Genomic DNA, 27,879 nt, shown 5'->3' with positions numbered 1-27,879 from the left:
CAAGTAATCTGTTCCATTTGAATGAACAGGCATGTAATTCAATTGGGTTTATCTTCTATTGCAAACTCTTTAGTTTTTGGTAATAGAGCTATCTGTTTTTAAAAATGTGTGCATACATATATTTGGAACTGTGTGTGTATATTAATGCAGTCTAGTCCGGAAAGCATTAGAATTGGTAAAAGCTTGGGTTTAATGCCTCCTGAGATTTGGAGAAGCCCCATCATTGCCAAACATAGTCTTGCTCCTACTGAGCTAATAATGGATGATTTGGGGTCTTAACACGTGCGATCATACAATTTTTTTTTTTTTTTTTTTTTTTTTTTTTTTAGGTGAATGCCTTTGGGTGTTGAAGTGATCGGGCTTCCCAGCTGGCTATTTTTAGGCTATCTCTTTTTGGGAGACTGTGTTGAAAGGCAACTGGGTTCCAAAATGGGAGAAATAAAGTCCATAGAAGGTCTTTGTCAACCTGTTGGCAATAGATCAAGTAGTTAAAGAGGAGAAACTTAACAGTGTCTTTGTCTTTGTGATTTCAGGAGTGATTACTGTTCTGAAGTGAGCATTGGAGGAGGATCCATTAGGCCATGTAAGTACTGAAGTAAGCAGATATTCATGTGGCCGATTACAGGGATCGTTGGGAGGGAGAAGTGCAAATAGTTGAGTCAGATGTTAGCATTTGGAACTGTGAGAATATAGACACCTAGTCCCAAAGGGCTGAGAGGTGGCTTTGCTAGTGCCGCTCCAATCCTGAGGGGACATCTCTCGCTATCTGGTTAAGGTCTGGTGGAGCTTAATCTTTTGGGATAATTGGGTAAGGATATTTTAGCTGGTTAGAATTAGTCACGTGACTAGAGCAGAAGTCCATTGATTATTTTATTCAGTCATTATCAAACACAACTTGATTTAGCTTGATCATGGCCGGTTACCCTGACATGGAATGGCTGGCTCCTTCAGAGCCACTCATCCCAAACCTGACACAGAGGGTCATGGTGGGAATAGAAGTCAAACCGATGAATTGGACAGAATGATTCCTAAAGACTGCACAGTCTCCGAACTGTCTATATCAAGGAGCCATTGCTCAAGAAGTACATGTACTAAGTCCTCAGTTACGAACATATTTTATGGGTGAGGAAATGTGCTAAGTACTTTATTATTTGAACTGTCTGAATAGCCTGTAGCAATTAAAATCAGTGTCCAGGCCACCCTTGAGGGTTACCTTGATGAATGAGATGTTCGACTTGGGAGCAGAGTATTTGGATTTCACAGTCTGATAGGATTTGGGTGTCAAGGTTATGGGGCTAACAAAATGAAACATTAAACATACTTAATTCCTGTTTCTTTGATTTATGTGGGTCTTTGAACACACTTTGTCTCTAACAACATCACAGGGGAAAAAAATACCACAGTGGGGGGAAAAAACACCCCAGCAACTCACAAGCAGACGAATGTCTGATAGGAATAAAAGCCTTAATGTTAGAGCTAGAAAATCATATGACCATGTGACTTTTATCAGAGGCTTCTCTCTAGCTGTGACCTTCAGAGTTTGTCCTGCTGGGAGGAACCAGAGAAACAAGAAGTGTCTCTTTTGGAACCTCAAAGGGATTCTGAATTTCTGAAGATGTGGAATTTTGTCTAAGATGAAATAGGCACATTTAATCCATCTCCCCCACCCCACCATGTACACACATGACTTAATTGTAATGGGACTTCATTTCAGGGGCTGGACAACTGAACAGTGTATCTTCAGGAGTCTGTTTGGAAGTGAGTTTACTGCTGACAGAGCAGTTCGTTTACTGCCCTCTGAGACTTGGCAGGCATGGCAGCTGGGGGTAGTGGCTGACGTCCTGGAGACCTGGAGCTGGGTCTGAGGTCCCTGATCCCCAGCTGCTGGGGCTTATGCTGTGGGAAGGATGAAGATCTTTCTGCCTATCCTGTGCTGTGATCCCCTCCTCCCACCACCCTGTGTCTGTGTCTGCGTCTGCCCTTACCTCCTGCTCTCAGCTGTGCACTCTGTGGGGTTGACAGCCTTCATGGAGCAGACAGACGTGTTGGCATTGTGTGGCAACCCTGGGCTTTGTCTGTCTGCCCAAATATGTTGTCACCTTCCCTTTTGAGCCTGCCATATCTAGCTGCCTTTGAAGGAGGCCTTTTGGCTCCTTTGGGAATAACTACTGAAAGAGCAGCTGTCTGTCAGCCTCCTCCAGAGCCGTTGAATTGGGCTATTGTCAACCTGTTGTTGGAAGGGTTCCCAACACAGCAGAGTTGGCTGGCATTGACATTTGTAACTGGGAAGCCATATCACAGATGAGTTTGCATTTCTTTTTTTTTTCTTAAAATTTATTTATTCATTTATTTAGGAAGAGAGAGAGCATGCATAATCAGGGGAGGGACAGAGAGACAGGGTGAGAGAGAGAGAATCCCAAGAGGCTCTGCAGTGTAAGTGCCAAGCCCGATGTGGGCTCAAACTCACAAACTGTGAAATCATGGCCTGAGCGGAAACCAAGAGACTGACGCTTAACCGACTGAGCCACCCAGGTGCCTGAGTTTGCATTTCTTATAATCCTTTTAAGTAGCCTTCAGAATAGGAAGCAGGTGGCTTTCACACACTTAGGCACCTCCTGAGAGTGTGGACGTTGTTGGGTCTTCCTGAAGGCAGAGAAACATCACCATTCTTCCCACACCATCTCCATTCTCAGGAAGTAGTTGCCCTGGCTTTATCTTTATGTTGATGCGTAACCATATGAATCAGTTTAGGTCAGGCTCTTAAGAACAAATAACTGTTTAACTCTGATTACCACAGAGCCTGTGAAAAGAGAGGAAAATAGATGTCAGATAAGGCTTTTCAGAGGTACCTGGGTGGCACAGTCGGTTAATCATCTGACTTCAGCTCAGGTTATGTTCTGATGGTTGGTGAGTTCGAGTCCCACATCGGGCTCACTGCTGTCAGTGCAGAGCCCGCCTGGGATCCTGTGTCTGTCCCACCCCCTCCCCCCACCCTGCCCCCCGCCCCATCTCTGTCCCTGCCCTGCTCGCATGTTCTGTTTCTCTCTCAAAAATAAGAAAACATTAAACAACAACAACAAACAAACTTAAAGGCTCTTCAGATGGGCCTTGTAGATCCCATACCTGGTTTTTTTAATGCCCCAGTTTTTCAAAGAACCACCTTCTAACTTTGATTTCTTAAGACCTGACCTAAAGAGAAAGATGCAGTGTTTGTGGTAAAAATAAAAACCAGAGCCATACCAGGAGATCTTGTGAACACATACAGCCAAAGAAAGTGAAGAAGGTGTGAAGTGGAATCAGAATGCCTTTTACTTACTGTGGGTCTAGTAGACTGTAAATTCCTTGAGGGCTAGGATTGGCCTTAACTGTTCTTCTCAGCACTAGTGGCTGGCACAGCTCCTGGCCCATGGCAGCACAGCGAGCTGAAAGAATGAGTCTGAAGCGGGAAAGGTTTTTGGTAGAAAAAGGTGTGTGTTTTATTATTCCGGTAGTATAGACATTGAAATATGTTCATCATCAAATGAAGATTATGGGATTTCAAGTTAATGATGTTTTCCTGTTGGCGTCAAAGATGAGTAATCTTGGAAGAAGTGGGGGCTTAGATGGCAGGCCTGAGATGTGATTGAAATGAAACCCCTTCTCTGCCTGTGCTCAGATTTCTTTCTGCGGTTCTCAGGACATTAGTCATGTCTTAGGAAATGTCAGTGCCTGACCTTGGCTGTGTGCTGTGCAGCCAAGTCCAGTGTGTAGGTGGCTAGCCTGCCTGCAGTGGGGTAGGAAGAGACTCTTGAGCCAGCTTGATAGTGGCCACAGGCTTTGGGAAGACTGGTACCTGAGGAATATCTGTCACCATCCTGGCCCTTTGCCTGTGGTGCACATTGGCATCTCATTCCTCTCTCTCAGAGCCCAGCGAGTGCCCCAGAGACGGTAGGACTGCATGCCGGGTAGCCGCCGCCCAGTACTGATGGACGGGCATGGTGGATGAAACCCTGCTTCTCTCCCTGCCCGAGGGAAGGGACGGATGTGGCTGCGGGGGTAGAGGACATGTCATCGCCAGGGCACATGTGTAAGGGTAGAGCAGTTGTCTTCATAAGACATGCCTGGCTTTGACTGGACCTAATCACAATTCTTGGTCCCTGGCAAGAGCTTTCAAAACAATGTCATGTATCTTTCTCTGATTTTACCTGAAAAAAATAAAATGTTTAAATATTTCAAGTATCCAGAGAAGTGCGGAGACTTAACTAAAACATTCAGGTACCCCTCCACCCCTTCCTCACCGTATCTGGTGGATCCCTTTCTGATCTCCTGATGACACATGTCTTCTTAACTGTGAAAGGTGCTTCTGTTAAAATTACCATACTTCTGTCCTTGGACATTAAAAAAAAAATTTTTTTTTTTAACGTTTACTTATTTTTGAGGGGGTGAGAGCGTGAGCAGAAGAGGGACAGAAAGAGAGACACAGAATCCGAAGCAGGCTCCAGGCTCTGAGCTGTCACCACAGAGTTTGATGCAGAGCTCGAACTCATCAGCAGTGAGATCATGACCCGAGCTAAAGTCGGACGCTTAACCAACTGAGCCACCCGGGTGCCCCAAGTCCCTGGACATTTTTAAAAATGGGGTCTGCCTGGAACCTAGACCTGTAGCACCCCCCAGCATACCCACACTCTGAGGATGGTTGGTGCTACCTGGATCTACCTTTACCTGTGGTTTCCTTTGTTCATTCTTTCCTTATGTCCTTGCTATCAATTTGCTTTTCTCTCCGTTCAGTTTCAAGAAGATGTGTATGTGTTTAAATCCCTCTCCAGCTAGTTCAGGACTTCCTTGTTTTTTGTTTTTTGTTTTTTAAGTTTGTTTTTTGAGAGAGACAGTGTGAGTAGGGGAGGGGTGGAAAGAGAGAGGGAGGCACAGAATCCAAAGCAGGCTCCAGGTTCCAAGCTCTCAGCACAGAGCCCAACGCAGGGCTCAAACCCATGAACTGTGAGATCATGACCTGAGCTGAAGTCAGATGCTTAACCTACTGAACCACCCAGGCGCCCCTAGTTTAGCACTCCCTTGTAACGGTTAATTCAGTTTGCTGCTTGGCACAGCTAATGCTGTCTCCACGTCCTATGGCCTTGCAATGATGAAGGCTGTTCACTTCATCATACCTGATGCCACACACAGAGACGACTCACTCTGTTGAGGGCCTCTTATGTCTCCCAAAGCCAGTATGTAATTTCCCATGTATGTCAGCCTTCCTGGAGGAGAGAGGTGATGGCCATTTTATTTTGTCCCTTCAGGCTTGGAGCGATGGATAGACAGCATCTGTGGGGCAGGCTGAGGCTCTCCCTCAGGTTAATTAACATGGGTAAGGCCCATGGACAGGTTTCTAGTCATTTATTCTCTTACCGTGACCATTTTCTGGGACCAGAGTCCTGTGTTATTTTAGCTGTGTTGATTGATCATTCACTTAACTCTTCATTTTGATCAGAGCCTCCTGATAGCTTACAGGAATCAGTGCCCATAGCTCGTGTATCAAAAAGGCTTCTGGGAAGTTTGCCGCCACTTATCTAATGAGATACCATCTTGAGAGGGGGTGGGTGAGCGAGTTGCCCAGCCAGGAGGTTGGAGGACAACCCAGGTGAGGCAGGGAGGATTGGGGAAGGCCATGTGGGAACCCTGGGAATTGGGCTCAAGAGTTTGGGGGTTCTCGGTGACTGGAGAAACAGCGGTTTTTTAAAACTTCTAAATCATCATGGATTGGTACAACAAAAATAAATGATTAGGAAGTGAAATTAAAAAAAAAAAGTGCAGAATACAAGACTTCAGTTTTATTAGTGGATTCAAAGACAGAAAATTATCCTGTCACATTGCCATAAAAGCTTCCAAAACACTTACCCTCAAGTTTGGTGCTTATTCTTTACACACTAAGTACTTTGTAGACTGGCCCTGCTCTGTGAACCCCCCCACCCCCAACTTTGAGTAGCACTGGTTTAGGAGTCGTGAGTCTTAGCTCTGTACCTCATATGCTGGGAGGCCCACCTTTGCATCTCTGCCTCTTGGTTTTTGTGCTAGAAGTTGAAAATTGGCTAGCACAGCACTGTTCTCCCCGACGGGAAACGGGGGACCAGGAACAGGTGCTTATTCCTGAGTCTCCCGCCCAAATGGGTTTCCTTGTAGAAATCTTTCTAGAAGGAACATGCTGGGGATTATTTCATATGCTCCTTTGGTCATCTCAAGCAGATGTCTGACCATTTCTTTTGGAAGGTATGTGTCCTGCATGAGGGACCTTCTGTAACAAATGGATCTCCCTTCATGTATGTGTGTGGCTGTGTGTGTGGTCGGTTTGCACCCAGTGTAAGTTTTTTCTAGTTCGTAGTTTTAGGCTAGTGGTGGTGGTGTGGGGTAATGATCCTTTTAGAAGTCATTTGGTGACCAAGACCAAATCGGTCCTGACATTGAAGACAGGCCCTTCCAGATGCACTCTGCAGGGGTGTCTGTTGTAGTCTGTGGTTTGTGGGGAGCATGCAGCAGCCAGCCAGGTAGAATATTTCAGCCAGGCCTGGTAGCACATAGCCCCTTGCCATTCATATTCCATTACCCAGAACTCAGTCACCTGGCCCACCTTGCCGGAAAACATAGTCTCGCTGCGTGTTGGGGGAGAAGAGAACGTGGATTCACTGAGTAGCAAATGTTGTCCATAGCCTCCCTTCTCCCGATTCTCTGATTCACTTAGCAGAACCGTGTTCGCTGTTACATTCTTTTATCCACGTGAACTCATTTATTCCCCCTTTTATGCCTGCTCATGATGATGGTCAGGCATTACATTTTTATGCAGTGGGGTGAGAAACAATGGAAAGCAAAGAGAATGGAAGTTGCCTCAATTCACGGACAGTGATTACACAGGCTGCTGTCAGCAGCCAGGAATGACCAGTGCTGACTATGAGAGAACATTGGCTATGTGCCATAGGCCGCATTTGGGTTTTTTTCAATCCAGGTATTTATGAGTTGAGAGTAATGCTTAGTATTTAAAAAGTAAATAGCACTTAAGCAGAAGGAAACCATTGGTGCAGGGGCAGCCAGTAGCCCATGTTGAAAGGTGGCCGTGGTGATGTAATTTGATAAAAAGCTGAAGTAGCTCTAATGTTTCCATAAGTATGCTTTTTCTTCCTGCAACAGTGAATTGAAAAGCGCACACACATGCAAGAAACCCCCAAACCCCGAACACTTTTATTTGCTCTCAATCCAGGGAAGCCAGAGAGTCAAAGTAAGGGAGGTGAGATTGTGGGAGGGTGCGGGGTGCAGGTGAGTATGGGGGGAGAGTCTGGGCAGAGTTGCAGGGCATAGCATCCTTCGGGAGCCTGTGTGTACTTGAGTGGCGGGAGAACTCGACTAGAAAAGTGAGTATGGAGGGGATGGAAGTGGTGAGATACCAAAAAGTCTATCTGTGGCAATCCAGAGATTACCAGCCAGGAGGTTGTCACACCCCTGGGGCTGCAGCATGGTGGGAGCTGGTGGTGGAATCACAAAGATAACGCGGGGCCTTGTGGGAAGAGCTGCATCCATGGAGGGGATGCCGCTGGGCAGAGACCCTGGCTTCCTCCCTGTGCTGCTCTCCTGGCTTCAGCTGGTGCCTCCCGTAGGTCAACCCTGCATGAAAACCAGATGGCAGTGGGCTTTGGGAGATGTGGTTTCCTAGCATATGTTGCAAAAAGGGCACGGTGTGCAGAGAATGGATCTAAGAGCAAAAAGGTGGATGGTTGCCACAAGGTATGTAACCTCTTGGTGGAAAGGAAGGGAAATAAATAGATACAGTGAGAGATTGAGGGAAAGAAATAGGAGTTTTGGGACCTTTCCTCCATGCCATATTCCCTCTGTGTTTCTCTGTTACCACCTATGTCCCCCTTTCATCATTTTGTTAGGCTTTTTACACCATGTCATGTTTTTTGGAGCCTTTTGTCTCCCCAGTAATGGCTAACATCTATTGAATACTCACCGTGTGCCATGATGGTAGACTTCTCAGTGCTGTATCTGTCTTAATTCATTGAATCATCCGAGCAACTCTGTGAGGCAGGTTCAGTCAGTCCTCGTTATTTGAAGATTCTGTGAGATATTTGCCTCCTTGTTATAATGTATCTGTAACGGCAAAATCAATAGTTGGCGGTGCTTTTGTGGCCATTCACAGACACACCCAGAGTGCAGGGAGATTTGAGTTGCCTGATGTGCACATTCCTAGCTGACACTGACCAATGCAACGCTCTACTTTCTTGTTTCAGGTCTCACACTGTGCCTAAGTATTCTCCTTGTGGTCTAATTAGTACCCCTCCTTTGGGGGAACTTTTGAACTTTTCTTGGGTGATTTTATGGTTTAAAATGGCCCCTGAACATAATGTTAAAGTGCTGTTTCGTGTTCCTAGGTGCAGGAAGGCTGTGATGTACCTTACAGACAATTGATGTGTGTTAGCTAAGCATCATGAGGCATGAGTTACAATACTGGCTGTGTTAATGAGTCAACAATATGAAATAGGTGTCTTAAAACAGAAACACAAAACATGATTATGAATTGATCAGTTGACAGAAATGTGGCTAGAGGCTCACAGGAACCTAATGCTATGTTTCCCGTGGGAGCACTGGTTCAGCATTCCCTAATTCAAGGTTCACTGTGACTTTGTAGAACGTAACTGTGGCAACTAATGACCATCAGCTGTACTAGTGTTATCCCCAATTTCTAGACAGACTGTGGGGCATGTAGAGGTGAAGGAAGTGGCCCAGTGTCACCCAGTAGGATCAGAACCCAGGCAGTCTGGCGCCCATCACTTTGCAGCTCTGTGCTCTACTGGCTGTGTTACCTGTTTCATACTTGTTTCCACCCTTATGGATCTGCTGTTGCTGCTGGTGAGTCCAACCCTAGGGCTGTTTTCAATGATACAACTCCTTGTGGTAAAGCCAAGGGTTATCTCTGGTTGGGAATCAGGATGTGTATAACTCTGCAATAAAGGTAATAATATTTGACATGTGCATAAAAACCTCTGCGTGTTTCACGTGAGTTAGTTCTCACAGAGGCGCGATGAAGTGCACGTCAGCCTCCGTTTCATAAGTAAAAACTGGCGTCTAGGGAGGTTGTGATTTGGGCAGGGCCCCAGGGTGAGAAGGTGGTAGAACAGAGTTTCAGAAACCCAGGCTTCCTGGCTTCAAACCCTTTGCTCCTTTTGCAAAATTGATTAGGCCTCTCACTGAGGCCCTGGGGACTGGATGCCTGCCTGGCCACGGATACCCTCCTTTTCTGTTTTCATTCCACCCTGATCTGGAGCAAGTGTAAAATTGTGTGTAAAATAAGTGATTCCAAGGACGGACCAGAAATATTTTCTTTAAAATGACTGTGTAGCGGGGCGCCTGGGTGGCTCAGTCAGTTAAGCTGCCGACTTCAGCTCAGGTCATGATCTCGCGGTCCGTGAGTTCGAGCCCCGCGTCGGGCTCTGTGCTGACAGCTCAGAGCCTGAAGCCTATTTCAGATTCTGTGTCTCTCTCTCTCTGACCCTCCCCCGTTCATGCTCTGTCTCGGTCTCAAAAATAAATAAACGTTAAAAAAAAAATAAAAAAAAAAATAAAATAAAAAAATAAAATGACTGTGTAGGGGCACCTGGGTGGCTCATTCGGTTGTGTCTGACTCTTGATTACGGCTCAGGTCATGATCTCATGGTTCAGTTTGTGAGTTTGAGCCTGGCATCGAGCTATGCCCTGTCTATGCGGAGGCTGCTTGGGATTCTCTTTCTGCCTGTCCCCAATTTGGGCACATGCGTGCATGCTCTCTCTCAGAATAAATAAAAATAAAACTTAAAAAGAAATAAAATGACTTTATTTCCATGTATATATAAAGTCTTTCATGGGCTAGAATGAACGTTTCGCAAAGATGTTGATTTGTTTTTTCTGTTCGTGAGGGAAATATTTGAAAATAAATAAAAAATAAAGGAAAAATAATTTGAGAGGGCTGCGGGCATTTCCACAGTGGCATACTCTTGCCTAAATAGTGTTCCTGCCTTGTCTCTTTAGTTTTCTTTTTGTATTTAAGTTTATGTTTCAATAAGAAATAGATGTGCTTGTGAAGAGTTAAAAAGGTACTGTGGAAAAAAAAAAAAAAAGCAAACCAAAGTGCCCCTGTGCCTGATTTCTTGTGTACTTTTCCAAAGGTGTTCTAACGTCCAACACAGTGATTCTAAGCTGGCGGTGATCAGGGAACATTGGCACATAGTGGGTGGAAGATGGGAGAGTGTTACTGGCCCTGAGGTAGGTAGAGCCCGGGGGTGCCCATGCACACCCTACAGTGTTCAGGACAGCCCTACAGCAGAGTATCAGCCCCTATACTCAATAGTGCTGAGGTTGAAGAACCCTTCCCCACCTTCAAAGTAAACTACAAGGGCCTTCTTAACGTGTGAAATACAAAAGCTTTTATGTTTGAACTCTGACATGTATTTTGTGTCTTCAGAAGGCTTTTGTTTACTTTTTTTTTTTTTTAAGTTTATTTATTTTGGGAGAGAGCATGCGCATCCCCACCCTGTGTGCATAAGCAGGGGGGCAGAGAGAGAGGGAGAGAGAGAATCCCAAGCAGGTGCCTTGCTGACAGCATGGAGCCTGACATGGGGCTCGAATCCACAAACTGAGATCATGATCTGAGCTAAAATAAAGAGCTGGAAGCTTAAGCGACTGAGCCACCCAGGTTTTTTTGCTTCTGGTTGTGCCGCAGCTGCTGCTCCCTGGTGGGTCACTTGGGCGTGGTCTTCTCCAGGTGTGCACCAAGGGGTGTGTCAGCTATAGAGACTAAAAGTAATGAAACTGACTTCCGCTCACCTGATCTGCTTTTTTGTTATCACAGTGCGTGGTCGGTTCTAAACAAAGCCAGTGATAAAATACTCATAAAATACTTGGGGGAGGGGGGGACTCTGGTTCGTCTAAGTTCTAAATAATTGCTGCTAATAATGTTATGTAAATATATGTTAATATTTATTTGTACGTACACGCTTAAGATTAGTATATGCTACTACTTACCATTTAATAAACGTTGTATTCTATATGAAAATTAATTGAGAGAATTCCCTGTCCTGGCATTCCTGACACTCGAGGACTGAGCTACAAATGTTGCTTTGATAGTAACTTCCTAACAGTTCAGAGCTGTCGGAACTCACTTTAGGTGCACTTGCTGCCTCCAGCCCTTGTGGTACAACATATCCCTGTGTTTCCAGAGAGCTTTACAATAAATGGTAGCGCAGTTTAAGAAGAAAAAAATGGAACTTGAGTTTCTTCAGTTCTGTCACTCTGTGTGACCATTTGGAGTTTTTACGTGTGATGGAAATTTAACTGCGAAAGATTGAGAACTCCTAAGTGTAATGTTGTTTGGTAAGTATATATTTCACTTCATAGAAGAAACATTATACTGAATTTTAGAAGTCACTTTAAGAAGTGACAGGTTAAAAAAAAAATGTTGGTTTAAAACCTAAAGAAAGACTCAAGAATGTAATGATGATGGATTATTGTATGCACATTGCTGGAAATAATGTTGTCAAATGGAAGTAGGACTGTTAAATAGTGATCTACCCTGAGTGTCCCCTATACTAGGTATGCTGTGAGGAGGATTGAGATCTTTAAGAAAAATAGAGGCGCACCTACCTGGGTGGCTCATTCAGTTTCAATGCCCAACTTCAGCTCAGGTCATGGTCTCGCAGTTTGTGAATTCGAGCCCCCATCGGGCTCTAAGCTGATAGCTCAGAATCGAAACATTCTGTCTCTGTCTCTGTCTCTGTCTCTGTCTCTCTCTCTCTCTGCCCCTCCCCTGCTTGCTGTCTGTCTGTCTCTCTCTCACAAAAATAAACATTAAAAAAAAATCATTAAAAAGAAAAATAATTGAAATGAAAGTGGGCCCAGGAAAGCACTTGGTTGCTTCTGTTGATCTGGTTTCTGTTTGTGTAAAATCAGTGCTCTTTGAAACGCCACACAGGATTGAAGTTCTGACCCATTAAGGTCTTTGTGACAAAGTAGACATCTTGCCCTCCATCGTAATGTTTTATTTTTATTTTTTAAAGTTTATTTATTTTGAGAGACAGAGCACACGAGCAGGGGAGGGACAGAGACAGAGGGGAAGAGAGACAGAATGCCAAGCAGGCTTTGTGCTGTCAGCGTGGAGCCCAGTGTGGGGCTCAAACTCGGGAGCCAAGCTGTGAGATCATGACCTTAGCCGAAACCCAGTCGGATGCTTAACTGGTTAAGCCACCCAGATACGCCCACCCTAATGTTTTAAAACTTTGTTGATTTATACATAGAGAACAGTGTACAAGTTAATTGTGTGCCATGTGATTAATTGTCACATCTAAACACTGCTGTGTCAGTGTACCCAGATCAAGAAACAAAACGTGAACAATATCTGGAGGCCCCCTGGTGCCCCTTTGTAGTTGAGATTTCCAGTGACCCCCATCTCAAGCATAACCACTGGCCTGACTTCTAACAGCACAGATCAGTTGTGCTGTTTTTGGATGTTACATAAATGGAATTCATCATACGGTACATAAAGAGAAGACTAATTTTAACCCATCTCTCTCAAATTTGATTGTGACTAGAGACATTTGAAATATTTCAAAATGTGCCAGTTAAACATCTTGACGACTTTCAGTGGTAGATTAACAAAAATTTCCAGTCTAGTTCATGTGTGGCTTGACCAGTAGAAGCGCTGGCCTTCAGGGTAGTACCATTTAATATGCTTGTTTCTGTAATGAAGAACATAAGCAACTTAATTATGATGTGACTTGCTGGGCTTTGGAGTTGTATGCGGAAGGCAGAGAATTATATGGACATTAAATCGGAATTTGTGTGTTGAAGTAATCCAGTTCATTGGAAGCTAGAGTAGCTTACAGGCTTATAGTGTGGTCAGTAAGTTGCATACACCGTCTAGAAGCTTGTAATTGGATTAGATTGGAAACCATAACATGGCAGTGGAAATGTATTGCATCAGTGTATTAGTTTCACACTAACGTTTTCTGAGGAGTAAGCATATCTTGTCCATGGAGACAGAATGGATGGGCCGTTGAATAGTTTGGGCCGTGAGGGTCTGAAATTGCCCTTCACGTAATGGGAGGAATTCACTCAATTTGAAGGCCCCTGGGAATGTTGAACTCTTCAATTAACATAAAAGTATTATTTAGGAAAAAATAGCCTTGTCTGCAACCGTCATCCATGGTGAGAATCTGTCTTCTCACCCGTTTCTGGATCTGTCAGAGGCTGGCTCATTCACCATGAGCTGTGGCGGCCAATTTGGGAGGTTGGTGTGGCTCCGACTGAGGTGTTACGTGGCAGCGGGCCACACAAGATGTGAAAAGTGTTTGCCGCACAGCTTCTCTTAGTCCCAGCAGAGATGAAAAGGAACAGCTCTAGCGAAATTGCTAAGTCAGGGATGTTTGTCTCTGGGAAGCTGCTTTTTGCTCACTTAATTTTTTGGTCTATAAAAAAACATTCTTTCTTCCCTGCTTACTGGTGTCTAGCCATCTCAAATTAAAACAGGGAAGAATCCTATATGCCTTATTCTTTGAAACTTCTGTATATCCCCTTGCGAAATACGGGTTTTTTGTGTGTTGGTTGGTAGGTTGGTTTTTTTGCATCTTCAAGCCTCAGATGCAGGAGAGGCAGTGCTTGCGAATAAAAACCAGTTCAGGAAATTGTATCTGAGAGGGGAATTGGATCATGTCGCTCCTGGCCTTCAGGCTCCACCCATTCTTCAGCTACAGGGGAGCCGCAGGTCCTGCTGTGGCATTCAAGGTCCCTGGTCACCTTGTCTTGCTGCTCAAGCCTCACCTGGCACCCCTGTTACCCCCTGCATCCCAGGCAGGTAGGGGAATTGAGTGTAGCCCTTGAGTGTGACTGTTGATTGGTGCCTCTGTTCCATGCACAGGTTTTTTTCCCTGTTGGGGATGCCTTGCTCTGCCATCCACATTTCATCTTTCAGGGTTCCTTCCAGGGCTTTCTTTTTTCAAAGAAGGCTTCCTTGATCCTCCTGGATAGGATGAGAGGCATTTCTTCTGTGTTCTTGTGATATCCTGCATATATCATGTACTCTTTCATGCATACAAGTTCTGCTGTGCGTCCCACATCTAGAGCAGTACCCTGCACATAGTATGTGCTCAAATCACTTGTTGAAGTGAATGGACTTCACTTTTTATGTTCTAATGATCAATGGATGTGTCTGTCCCCTCATGACAGTGTGAGAGCAGGGCTTGTGCCTGTTCATTGTCACATACTCTATGCCTGACGAAGGTACTCAGAAGTGTTTGAATGGAAGGCAGGGGAGAGCATTGGAGAGGCAAGGGAGAGTTTTCCCTGTATTATAGTCATCTGTATTAAGTCACGAGTGTATGCACAGAACCTACTCCTGTGGCTTTGTGGTCAGGTGTATCAGAATCCCAGAATGCTGTGGGGTAAGAACTCTAATATTCGTCCCACCCCAACCGCATCCCCACCCCTTGTTTTCCAAATGGGAATGCCTCTGCGTATGGAAAAGTGTTGATGAGAGTGTTGATCTCCCAGAGAAAATGCTTGACAGTGATGATGTTGATTAACTTGCTGATTGCCAATGCAGGAAAATAATCAGTAAAAAAGAAAAACTAAAAAAAAAGGAGGAGGGAGGTAAAGAAAAAGTGGGTTATGTAAAGGCAATATTAATTATCATCCTTTAGAAGAAATGGTTGTCATTTTCGATATAATTACTGTGCAGCCCCATAAAGGCTCTGTGTGTGGCATGTCTTTTTTTGTTTCTATAGTAATTTTGGTGTGTGTCCCCAGTTCATTATAAAGGTGTTCTTTTTTCATTCCAGAAAAAGACAGTAAGTGATGGGGTAGAGTTTTCCTATATATTTGAGTCTTTCTTTCCCTAACCTGCTCAGATCTTTGGCATTCACTTACTTGCCAGTGAGTGCCGGTGGGTAGTGGGATGAAAAACTAAGGAAAAAACAAATTCTGTAGAAAAGCAGAGAGAGGTGACTTTTCATATTGAATTCATTCTTTGAAGATGCAGAGGCCCCTGCCCATATGTGCCCTGTCCTGTCGGTTGGATTGTTCCTGGTTCAGAAGAAGGGATTCCATGTTGCAGGATTTTCCCTGGTGTCCCGAGAGCCCACCGTGGTAGAGGCTCTGCTGCCTTCACAAGTTTGAGGACCCCTGGATTACAAACAAATATCAAAAGGACATTTCCTTTCCCAGGCCTGAGCTGGGAAGGCTCTGTTAGTCATGGTGAGCCTGTCTGCTGCGTCACTACCAATGTCCAGGGAAAAGTTGGCTTTGACCACCTTGAAAGTATCGAAGGCAGCTTTAGGGGTGAAATTTCAGGCAGCGGTGAGGTTTTCCTCCCTGTCTTTCTTCCCCTTCCCCAGTCTGTGATGAGATCCCCACTTTTTACTCAGGCCTGTGTTCCATTGAGGGGGCCTAGGACATACCCTCCCAGACCAGAGCACCTGTCAGTCACTGATTCCTCACAGTAAGGTGTAGGGACAGATACATGTTTTCCCCAACAGCGGTTTTAAAGTACAAAGCATTGAGGTATATAAGCGGTGAGCTGAAATATCACCAGTCTTGTCTGTCTCCCCTACTAGACTTCAGGAAGCCCTCTGACCTAGGGCCTGTTGGGGCTTATCATGTTCCCAGGTCTGGGCCCACAGTCACCACATGGAAAGAGCTCAGTGAGAGGTGGCTGAGTCTGTGCATGAAAGGTGGGCACTGGAGACATTTTCTGCCCACTTGGAAATTCTGTCTATCCATTTACTCATGGAAAGGATTTGAAATGTCTACTCCTTACTTCACATTATGGGTGAGTTTATCAACCGAGTGGCTCTTGGGGTCTTTGTGTAAATGTTGGGCTGTCAAGTGGTTTTGTAGGGTGACCTTGTCCTCTTAGTATTGGAATCATAGGGTGATTGGAACAGCTGGCTCTGTGGAAGGGAAGACGTTGCCTTCTGAGTTTGCTGCCAATAAAAACTGATCCAAGAGTGGGTTGTCCCTGAACAGGTGGTGTGGACAGCTTGGATGCACAGGATTGAAGATCATGAGTTTGACCGCATCATCAGAGTCATTCATTCCTTCATTTGACATGTATTTATTGAGCTCCTACTTTGTACCTGGCTCTGTTCTAGGCAGTGGGGATGCAGAGGTGAACAAAAACAGAGGAAGTAGAGAAACTGGCGAGTCACCTGTCAGGTGGAGAGGTGGGAGAAGAAGAATCAAATAAGACAAGGGGTAGAGAGCGAGTGTTGGGTGCCATGTTAGATGTTGTGGCCCAGGAGGCTGCTTCAGGGAGTGATGTTTGTGCAGACACCTGCATGGCAACAGAATCCAGGCAGTGTCCTGGGTGAAAGGAGTTCCAGGTGGCGGACACAGTATGTATAGGTGCTTGAGGCAGGAACAGACTGGACCCATCATGGAGGCATGTGGGTAGAGTGAAGGGAACAAGGTGCTAAGTCTAGAGGTGAGTAGGGATAGAACATGCAGAGCCTTGCTGGCCAAGGTACAGAGTTTGGGTTTCATTCTGTGATGTATATGTACAGAGTTTTGAGCCTGGGGGTCAGGGTGACCTCATCTGATTTGTATTTATAAAGGTCATTTGGCTTGTGTGGAAAACTGGCTGTAAGGGGCAAGGGGCATAGAGCTCAGGTAGGAATGACAGTTGTCCAGTGTAAGGTGTTGGTGGCATAGACTCAGGAGGGGTGGGAGATGGTGACAAGGGGTTGGGTACCTCAGGTCAGAAGGATGTGACCCCTCTCTGTCTTTATCTCCCACTACCTTTCCATGATTGATTTTACTGCAGCCATATACATCTTCTTGTGCTTCCCCCACATCTATACTCATTCTGTGTCTCAGAAACATCACTTATCGGGGCACTTGGGTGGCTCAGTCGTTGAGCATCTGCCTTCTCCTCAGGTCATGATCTCATGGTTTGTGAATTTGAGACCCCGTATCAGGCTCACTGCTGTCAGCATGGAGCCTGCTTTGGATCCTCTGTCCTCTTCTCTCTCTGCCCTTCCCCTTCTTGCTCTCTCAAAAATAAAACTCAAACTAAAAAAAAAAAAACCCAAAAATGTCACTTGTCATAGCCTCGAATTCTACACATGTATGCACGTACACATATGTGCTCGCACTCACTCATTGCTTCTTTGTGTCTCCTGCGGACATGTGAGTGCCATGGTGTCAGGCAAGTACTTTTTGTCATATTTATTGTGGAGCCTGAGTGCCTTAGAATGCTGCCCAGCACGTCGTAGATGCTCAAAATATTTACTGAAGGCGTGCATCAGGTGGAAGGACAGCCAGCTGTGGTCTTTTTTGTATAATTTCTGCTTGAAAAATCAGCACCATGACTGCCCGAGGTTCTAATTGCAATGCTAAAGAAACCGAAAACATCAAAGTGTAATACCAATTTAATCAAAAAGGGGAGGCACACTGAAGAATATAAGTAATAGGGAAAAAAGAGGGGGGAGGGGGTTTGTTGATCATGGGAAGGTTCTGCCTATGGTGGGGGAAATAACCAAGGAGCAACTAACTTTGAATCTGTTCATCTACTGCAGTGAAATTTGCCAGTTTCATTTACATCTAGTACTGTCTAGCTGTTTGTTGTCGTTGGAAAAGACTTTCGGGGATATAATTAATCTCCCCCAGTGTTACCTGTGTTCTCAGTTAGTTTTCCTGAGCTACAGTTGAAGCTGGATAATTCTGCCACCAGAATGCACACATTGTACAAGGAGATCAGCTTGTGCCTGTCCTAAGGACAGAGAATGGGAGCAAGTGCAGGTAGAGAAGAGCGGTGACTTGGGGCCCCTCAGAGGGGTGGGTGGCCAGCATTCATGAGTTTTCCACCAGGCTTGTGACTAGGGGTCAGCTTCTAGAGACAGAGGGACTTGTTTTGAATCCTGGCCCCTCTACCACGTGACTTTGAATAAGTTCCTCAACCTCTCTGTGCCTCAGCACCATCGTCTATAAAACAGGAGTAACAACAGCACAGACCCTATGAGTTTACTATGAGGAGTGAGTGAGTTAATACATGTAGAAATTCTTAGAATTATGTCTGGGATAGCAGTTACTCGAAACATTTCAGTTTTTATTAAATGGGCGAAACTTTATGATCATTAATAGTTGGCATAAATTTTAGCGGTTAAAGGTTCTGTCATTTGAACCTGGGTATTGGATCCCTGTACAGCACCTGAGTCAACTGGAAATGTGTGTGTTTGTCTGTGTGTGTGTGTGTGTGTGTGTGTGTGTGTGTGTGTGTGTGCGCGCGTGCACGCATGTGTGTGTGTGCGCAAGGTGGGGATGGACTCTGATACCAAATGATATACTGCAATAAAATTCTGATGCTAACCACCTGGAATTAGTGCAGATCCCATAAATTAAAAGGTACAGTCCCCAACAAGACAGCTTCTACTTCAGATGCCAGCTGTAGGTAGGGTCCCCAAACCACTAACGCTTCTAACCAGCTGGCTACTAATCTAGGAGTTCATGACTCCCTCAAGTTTGATAACTCACTAGAATGACTCACAGAACTCAGGGAAGCACTGCATTTAGGATTACAGTTTTAATCTAAAAGATGTAAATCCAGGCCATCCAAATGAAGAGACACAAAGGGTGAGGTCTGAGAGGATTCCAAAGCCGAGCTTTCATGCCCTCTCCTTCTGGGGTTAGGGTCACCTTCCTGGCACATCAACATATTCATCAACCAGGAAGCCTCACTGAGCTTGGTGTCCAGAGCTTTTATTGGGCTTTTTGTTGCATAGGCATGATTGAGTTCATCCACGTGGCCAATGATTTAATCAATCTGAGCCCCCCTCTACTTCCCAAGATTGGGCAGGCTCAAGATCCAGCGTTCTAATCGCATGGTTGGTCTTCCTGATGATCAGCTTCCAGTCTGAGTCTTCTCATCTCTTAGCATAAACTCAGGTGTGATCCAAGGGGCTTGTCAATAACAGACACTTTTGTTACTCAGGAAATTCCAAGGAGTTAGTATCCCTTTTAGGAACCAGGGACAAAGGCCAAATTCTTTATTGTACAATAGGGGATATTTGAGAGAGCAAGGCACAAGACGGTGGCCTGGGAAGGGAGCCCAGCTCTTGGCTTGTCTCTTTGTTAACTGCTCTAATGCAATGTCAGATTGGACTTCCTGTGTCAGGTTGGGCTGATGATGAGGTAGTAGTAACATATATTAGCTTTGATAGCGCTAGCTTTCCTTTCTTTGGAATGACTTTATTTAGACTCATGGTGATGAAGTGGTCTTTTGGGATTTTAGAATGACCTTCTATTAAATAAGTCACTAAGACAGCTTTTTTTGAATTTGAGTCTTTAAAAAATAGAGCTTTGAAACTATTCTGTGGCGCTGTGTGAATAGAGGAAGCTGCTGACCGAGTTGTCTTTTTGAACCCCAGAGGTAGCCTTCTCAATAAGTTCACCCCAAATCTGATTGGACATGGGGTGCTAGCATTTGGATGGGCAGTCTTTCTGCATCAGATGTTCTAAACCACTGACGACCTCAGCTCTGTTGATCTATAGGCTTGTGATAAGACCTTTTCCTGGGGCTTCTTTGTTATTCTCAGTAGTCATTCCTGAAGGCTCACCTGATTTTCCCATTTGTTCTTTGATTCCTGTAGCAAATGCGGTTTTTACAGTCTATTTGATTCTGTTTTTCCTTTGGTATTGCAAAGGAAATGTGAACTCACTTAATGTGAGCATCATAGTATAAGCTGGTCCCTGCAATTAAAGATTGAGTGTTTCCAGAGACTTTTTTTTTTTTTTTTTTTACCTTTTATGAAGCATTTATAGCATGCTCCCCAACTTCTGTTTGATAGCACTTTCCAGAAGGGCTTATGAGGATCTGATTAGGGCCCAAGTGGCTGAGGCACCCTAAATAGATACAAAACTCATAGGAGGCCCTTGTTTCCAAATCCTGTTTTGTTTTTATTGTGGTAAAATAATATATAGTGTAAATCGTATAATCATTTTGTAGTGGTCAGTGGCATTAAATACATTCACCTTGCTGTGCAACCATCACCGCTACCATTCATCTCTTGAACTTCTTCATCTTCCCAGGTGAAACTCTGTACCCGTTAAACAGTTCCCTGTACTTCCCACTCCAACCCCTGGCAACCACTGTTCCTTTTCCTGTCTATGACTATGCCTATTCTAGGTATGTAACGTAACATAGAATCCTACAGTATTTGTCCTTTTGTGTCTGGCTTCTTTCACTTAGCATGTCTTCAGGGTTCATCCGTGTTGTAGCCTGTGTCACAGTTTTCTTCCTTTCAAGGCTGAATAATATTCCACTGCATATATATACCACATTTTGTTTATCCACTCATCTGTCACCGGACACTTGGATTTCTTTCATCTTTTGGTTATTGTGGATAATGCTGCGGTGAACATGAGTGTGCAAGTATCTGTTACGGTCTTTTCAGTTGTTTAGGATATGTACTTACAAGTGGAACTGCTGGATCCCAAATCCTTTTTTTACACAAGAAAACAAGCCCATTCTCTTTTGTGTGATTAGTGTGAACAGGTATATTGTTACATGCCAAAGGAGTAAACCCAGGTGACTTTTTGGTGAGTGAGCCAATGAAAAGTTAATAGTCTACTTCCGATTTAGTTTGCTGGATCAGAGGATGGTGTCCATCACTTAGAGGACTACCACACACATAATCATGTTGAATATGTTGAACAAAGATTAGGGAGCGATTGGCACGCTACATTTTCATTGATCACTCTACCATGTGTTAATCTTGTCCTTTCCTCTCATTCTTTTTGATAGTTGCCCGTGTGATTGTATGGTGTCATGGTTAAGAGTCTAGACTCTGGAACCATTGTTTGTGTGGGTACAGACTTCAACTCCAGTTTGCAGGTGGACACATTACCTCACCCTCCTGTGCCTCATTTTTGCCATTCATATGATGGAATTAATATACCTCAAACATGTAAAACCCATAAATAGTACCTGGCACATAGTAAGTGCCTAGTAAATGTTGTTGTTGTGGTTTTTATTAGCAATAGTCATTTGCACCAATTTAGTTGGCAAATAATTTAATTGGCACCTATCTGATTGGCAAAAAATTGTCAAATTTAAGGGACAGTAGAATATAGATAATAGAAGCTTTGGTAAAAGCATATGGGATACGGGTATTCTTACACTTTATTTCTGAGGAGTGTAAATTGATATAACTTTTCTGAAAGAAAATGTGGGAATATTATGACATCAAAAGCCTAAAAATCTTGTTAGTTGACTTTGCAATTTCTTTACTCTAAGGAAATATCTGAAATTGTAAAGGTAGGACTGAAAATTTATTATTTTTTAATATAGAAGAATAAATGCCTAATACCGTGGGATTATTTAAGTAAAACATGTATGTGTAGCAGAGTACTATTTAGTTTTTAAATTGTGGTTGAAAAATATTATCATGGCAGTGTTTAAAATGTGTTAAGACATAAAAGCAGGCTATAAAAAAGCAAGTATAATAACATGATACACATATATGTGTATGTACACACTGTGTGTGTGTGTGTGTGTGTGTGTGTGTGTGTGTGCGCGAGAGAGAGAGAGTGAAAGCGAGAGTGAGAGAGAGAGGAGGTGGAGGGGTGGAGAGGAAGTAAGAACTATCCCAGAATCTTACTAGTGATATCTGCAGGTGGTGGGATGATAAATGGTTTTTAAAATTTTTTTGTGATTTTCTGTTTTTTTGGCATTGAGTAAGTGTTATGTTTCCATTAGAGAAAAAGGCAGTAACTTCACTTGGGAAAAAGAAGATTCTTGTTGGTTAACTTGAGGTTCAAAGACAGCAAGCCCCAGAGGGAGAGCACTGCCAAGTGGGTTCCTGGCACCCAGCGATTGGCTGGCTTTGTGCCCAGGCTGTGCTGTCCTTGCCCCTCTGGCCCTTCTGCCCAACCAGACTCCTGAGTCTCGGCTTCAGCGTGAGCAAACCGTCCCCCTCACCAAGTCTTTTGGCTTCCGTGAATACAGAGCAATCTCTCCTTTACATGCCCAACGTCTTCGTGGTTTCTTAAAGAGTTTCTAGCGGAGACACTGTGGTGTTTGCTGGGATTCCTGAACGTTGGAAGGACGTTGTTTAATCAAGCACGATGAAAACTGGTTTTTGCGGGATCCCATTTTTGGATCTCATTTTCCAGTCTCGTTAAGTCTTCCTGGCATGCCTAACGCAGACACTTATGTCCTTGTAGTTTTGTGCATAAAAGGGTAAAAATAAACTTGCTTGCTGCTCAGCATTGATCCTGAGCAATATATCTTCTGCTGGACACGGGCGCCAGATGGTGTTGCACCTCCTACTGGTTTAATGAATAGGCATTTGCAGAGAACCTTGAATTGCTCTTGAATCGTTCTGTGCACCTTAAATGTGAAACTCTGCCAGTGGCAATTTGCATTTGTTTCTGTTTTTTTTTTTTTTTTTTCTCCCTGTCTTGATTTTAGGAAGGAGAAAGAGGTGACATTGTTTCTCTGGAATGATTTCCTGTGAGTTGAATTGGTTTTATTGCTGGTGTTGTATAGATACATCTTCCTAAATAAACATATGCTGTGCCAGCTTCTGGGAAAAGTAAATTTCTTCTCTGAGCATTCTGCAACGGAAGCTTTAACACATACTTGTACTTCTGCATTAGTTGGAACAGGATGCATTAGGTGTGCATGAAGGGGGCCAGAAAAAGTGGTGCTTGTGGCTGTAATATCACCTCTGTTAGGATGCTCCACCTGCTTTTGGGATCATTCATTCTCAAAACCTTGGGCAGTGACAAGGAGGCAAGTCGTAGAATATGACCTCTTGAGTCTACCCAGTAGTTGGTCAGCAGCTTGAACGAGGATGAGGTGTCTTGCAGTAATAAAAAACGTTTGAATCAGTCTAGTCTTTGGCTCACAAAGTTGTAAAATAACAATGGGGAGGATGTTTAGAATCAAGAGTTTTGGTCTTCCCAACATGAATTCATTTCTTGCTCCTGGAGGTGTAGACTCCTCAGACTACATATGGAATTACGGTTTTGCTCCATTCATTGAAGTGGGTTCTGAAATCCTGCCTCTTTCCCCCGCCTTTCTAGAATCTTCCTCAATATGGCCCTCATTTTCTGTACTGGTTAAGGCCCTGGTGAAAGACCTTCTGTGAGTGTTTGTATCTCTCCTTGTAATTGGTATTTTGTGGTTCTCAGGGTCCATGCTGCCCTAGGAAGCCAGTACAGAGCTGAAGTTGAGGGCTGTTGTGTACTGATGTACAGGAGTCTCTTCTCCGTGGTCTGTGTGAGTTGCCCAGGCTCTTTAGGTCCAGCAGTATTTTATTAGTGGCTGTGGCTGTGGCGGTCAAGTGTCCATTTTACTTCCATGGTCTTTGATCTCCCCAGAACACAGTTGCCATTGGTGGTGTGCTCAATGGAGACTGTCAACCTCCAGGACTTTGGAATATTCCTGTCCACATTTGGGATTTGTTCAGGTTCCCAAACCAGTGGTTCATTCCTCACCCGCCCAAGAAGGTACTTGGTTCTCAATTAGCAGGTATTGTATTTCATTCGAATTCGTTTTTGAACTTGACTTAGAAAAAGTTTTCAAGTATGAATTTCCTTTTTTGGAGAATGATTTATCTTTTCAAACGTTCTGAAAGAGTCTTTTGATTTCAGTCTGGGCCTTGTGTGTAACAGTTGTTACTTTTTAATTCACTTAAGTTAGAGTATAATTTTCTAGAAGCTACCCTAGAAATTAGAGGGAAGAAAGATCTAAACGTTTTAATCATGGAGTCAGAAATGTCCCGTAATACCCTGTTTTTATCTCCAGTATTGGCCATAGCACGTGGTTTTGTAATTCATGTAGGTTCTTTTCCCCTTCACTTACTGTGAGCTCCTTGTGGAATGCATTTGCTTTGGTCTCCTTGATCTTTGAATTCTTAGTACCTGCTGCATTAAGTGAATCCCATTGTAAGGTTGCCCTTTTAAATGTCTGTAATCTTTATTGCCGGGATGTGTGTGTGCACCTGCCTGTGTTTTGGAAAGATCTTCGTAATGGGCCCTGTGATCACCTTTACCAGAATTGGTTTTGTTTGTGAGGATGGTATTGCGGGAGCCTATTAATCAGTGCTGTGCCGGAGAAGATCCTGGGTTAGATCTGTGAGCACCTGGGGTTGGGGGGTGTGGTCTCGGCTTTGCTGTGTTTACCACTGGTTTGTGTTCTCCAGGAAGTCACTTAATATACCTGGGCATCTAAAACAAGTGATCTTGAAAGTTAAGATCCACCTTTAAATGCTATGATTTTAAGAATAAGGAAGATCTGTTTTACTTTTGGGAATTCCAGGGTAAAAGGTTAAGATGATCCTCGCAGAATAAAAAATAACTTTATTCCAGTTTATCATTTGAGGTAGCTCCTCTTAGGCTTCTGTTTAGTACCCTCGACATGGTATTTTTTAATAGTTGAATTTTCTCAATGGCTGTATTGTTCTCTAACCTTTGTTGGACATTTGTTTAGTCCCTCTGCCAAGCTATATGCAAATAACAGAAGTGGAAAATTTCTGAGCCTAGACTTGGTCCAGACAGACTTCCCTGTGCTTGGGAATTAGGACCTATGACCTATTCTTAATGTTTGAAATAATAGTTTCTTTTCTTTTCTTTGAAAAGATTTTAGGCTGTTGCTCAGGTACTAGCATGGGATGTATGTAAGATTTTTGTTTTCCAGATCTTAGTGTTAAAAAAATGGATATAAGAAAGCTTCTTAAAACAGTGTTTAATGTATATATAAGTGTTTTCTTTTTGTTTCAATGTAGGATTTATTTTCAAAGCAAACTGATAACAAAATGACAGCTCAGATTTCGTAGTGTGCTAGCAAATTGTTTTTCTGTTAGATGTAAAATTGCTTTTCCATTAAGTGCAGCTTCTAATAAATAACAGTTGATGCTCATAAGTCTCATGGATCTTTAGCTCCATGTTTATCCTTAAAGACTGTGATTTCTGGGGCGCCTGGGTGGCGCAGTCAGTTAAGCGTCCGACTTCAGCCAGGTCACCATCTCGCGGTCCGTGAGTTCGAGCCCCGCGTCGGGCTCTGGGCTGATGGCTTGGAGCCTGGAGCCTGTTTCCGATTCTGTGTCTCCCTCTCTCTCTGCCCCTCCCCCATTCATGCTCTGTCTCTCTCTGTCCCAAAAATAAATAAAAAACTTTGAAAAAAAAAAAAATTAAAAAAAAAAAAAAGACTGTGATTTCTAAACAGACTAAGGTGTAATAGTTTCTGGGGGATACTTGTATTTATTGGATTTGCAAGATTTCCTTAAGTCATAGGCTATGCCTTTGAATTTTCAAAATTCCTCTCCAGATAACACAGTTAATTCAACAGTTTCATTAGTTGACTGGACATTGATGGTGTTCCTGCTCTCCCAGGTACTGGCATGTAGTGGTGGAGGTTGGAGGGTGTGGTCAAAGATATAAGGATGAATAAGTAGTTCCTACCATCGAGAACCTAGCAGATTCAAGGGTGAACAGGAAAATACCCCACAGTATACTTCAGTACATTTTTTAAAAGTCCTCTAAGCCCTTAGGAGTTGGGACATATTTACATTTTCACTTGGCTGTGATGTTGAGGAATTTTCTAGGTCAGGAAGGGCCTTCTAGGCAGAGGGAACAGCATTAGCATTGGCAAAGCCGTGCTAGACTTGTTCCAGAAATTGTGAATAATTTACATGGTAATTATTGGAAGAAAATTCACTTCAAAAGGTAGATGGAGGCATTCATTGGCCAAAAGAGGAAAGCTTGTATTTTCAGGTGGGTCTAACACTTAAAATTTGAGATTTTGGATTTTAGAGAGGTTTTGAGGTCTCCTGATTAACTTGCTATCCTTTGGAGTCAAGGACGATAGTGTCCGCCATATTGTTAGGTGAAGGAGGAAGAGGTGAGTATGGAGGGACCGTTTCTTGATATCAGTTATTCTTACCATATTCCCTGTAGAAACGAAAGCCCTTTTATATGATTCTTGTGTAGCTGCTTTAACAGAAACCCAAGACAGCAGTGACTTATACAAGATACAGTTACACTAAAGTCACCTAGGGTGGCATTCTAGTGTTCTGGTGAAGTCTCCGGCCCAGGCTTCTTCTATCAGGTTGCTGTCCTGTCTCCAGTATTGCTCTCTGTTTGGCCCATGGTAAGGGAGGAGAAAGGATGGGTAGACAGGAGAAGGGGGGAAATATGACCCAGAAGTTGCACATATTTCCTTTACCCCTATTACTCTGGGCAGAATTTGATCTTGTTGCCACCCACTGCAGGAGATACTTGTGCTCTGCTCACTTTGTGATTCTATAGAAGAAGGAGAATTTGGGGGAATGGTAGCTGTCTAACACAGCTCTTTTTGGACCTTGTTATCGATAGCTGAATCTGTTGGTAACTAGAAATAAAAGGTTCTTTAAACCCTGAGTAACCAAGAAGGGTAGCCATAGCCTAGTTTCTTGGAGTTCTTTGTATTAAAGAACGAAATAGATTTTATTATCTCTGCCTCTTCAGACTCACTGAGTCTATTAGCCATCGTCAAGCAACCCTCCCCATGAGCTTCACCATCCTGGGCCATGCAAATGCAGTGCTGGGCATGCATATTTCTTGCTCTCAAAGTCTGAAGATTTCCAGCTTTCTGGTGCAGCATTCTGCAGACCTGTCAAGCAACTGGTAGCAGTGTCCAGGAAGTTTACTGGAGGATGTCTTTTGCTCTTGAGTCCAACTGGACGTGAGGCATGGCTGTCTTGGGCCATCTGGACTCCCTCCAAGGTGGCTGAGATCTTTGGGGGCATTTGGATGGAAAGGAGCCTGTGAACGTGAGTTCTCTTAGTGTGGGTGGACACACTCAGTCCACTCTTGGCATACTTCTTAAAGCAGCTGCTCACAAACCTGTCTCATGATCAAATCACCTGGAGGAGGGGCGGGTTAAATTTGTGGTTTCCTGTCATCCACCATAGCCAACCAGTTAAGCAGGTTCTCAGGGGTGTACAGGAATCAGTAACATCCTCTGCCATGTGGGTTTGGTGGTGGGCCAGATTTGCCAGCCACTGCTTTGTTGTAACCTTTCTCTTACTACTTGAAACTCTTAGTAACTGTATATATCACATTTGCCCTCCCATTGAAGAGTGTATATTACAGCTCAACTTGTGTTAGGCACTGGGCTGTTTCTGACCTTCAGTAAGTATGAACGAGACAAAAGTTGATTTTCTGAATGAATGGTATTTGTGTGTAGCTCCCTGGTTCCCTTGAAATGTATTCTCATGGCATACTAAGTTGTCTTAAAACATTTTGGTTAACAGAAGGTAGAAATTAGCACACCAGGAAATGTTGCATGTGTATCATTTCAGAGAAATTAAATACTTATCTTCCAAAATTGGTGATAGCTCTGAAAGTAAACATTAAATTCCATTCTGGAGTTTTTCTGTGAAGCCAGTGTTTCTTAGGGAAATCTTTGCCACATCATTTGACTACATTCTTCGAGTACTGAATTCCCTTCCTTTCTGAACGGTGTGTCTGTGCCTCCCTTCCGTCACTGCTCACAGGAGGGCAGTATGTTTTCTGGTTTGCTCCGAGGACTCTGACGCTTGTGTATCCTGTAAGACAGAATCTCCTAGGATGGGGCTGGGGAGTCTTGCTGCCAGTCAGGCAAAGTGGTCAAAGCTTTGGGACCAGCTGTTGATTGAAAGCCACTTTCTTTTTTGTGCCACCTGTGGACCGTCAGGCTGTTCTCTTCTGGAAGCTGGCTTTTCAGGGCTGGTTGCTGGCTGCAGCTGTATTTCGTGTCCTTGCTCCATTTTTTTCCTAAAAGCAGTAGCCAGTACCTCGTTCTTCCATTCGCTCTGTGGGGATGGAGCATTAAATCTCTGTTTAGAAAAACATAATGATTTTTACCCT

At 43.9% G+C, this 27,879-nt stretch overlaps 1 protein-coding gene across 6 annotated transcripts in view; it reads left to right on the top strand.

The window, feature by feature from the left end:
• MGAT5 (alpha-1,6-mannosylglycoprotein 6-beta-N-acetylglucosaminyltransferase) overlaps window positions 1-27,879 on the top strand; it is a 342,230-nt gene that overhangs the window by 46,488 nt on the left and 267,863 nt on the right. For 5 of the 6 annotated variants that reach the window (XM_053909465.1, XM_019454374.2, XM_019454368.2 and 2 more), the window contains exon 2: window positions 534-583. The gene's annotated coding sequence lies outside the window, so the exon portion shown is untranslated. Of the gene's footprint in view, window positions 1-533; window positions 584-23,370; window positions 23,522-27,879 lie in introns of all 6 variants that reach the window. The other variant, XM_053909455.1, reaches the window with a different exon arrangement.

Source organism: Panthera pardus, unplaced genomic scaffold, assembly GCF_024362965.1.
Source record: "Panthera pardus isolate Hobbes unplaced genomic scaffold, ASM2436296v1 HiC_scaffold_10, whole genome shotgun sequence".
In the NCBI taxonomy this organism is placed as follows: Eukaryota; Metazoa; Chordata; class Mammalia; order Carnivora; family Felidae; genus Panthera; species Panthera pardus.
The sequence above is the reverse complement of the archived record's forward strand: the minus strand, read 5'-3'. Positions and strand labels throughout refer to the sequence as shown.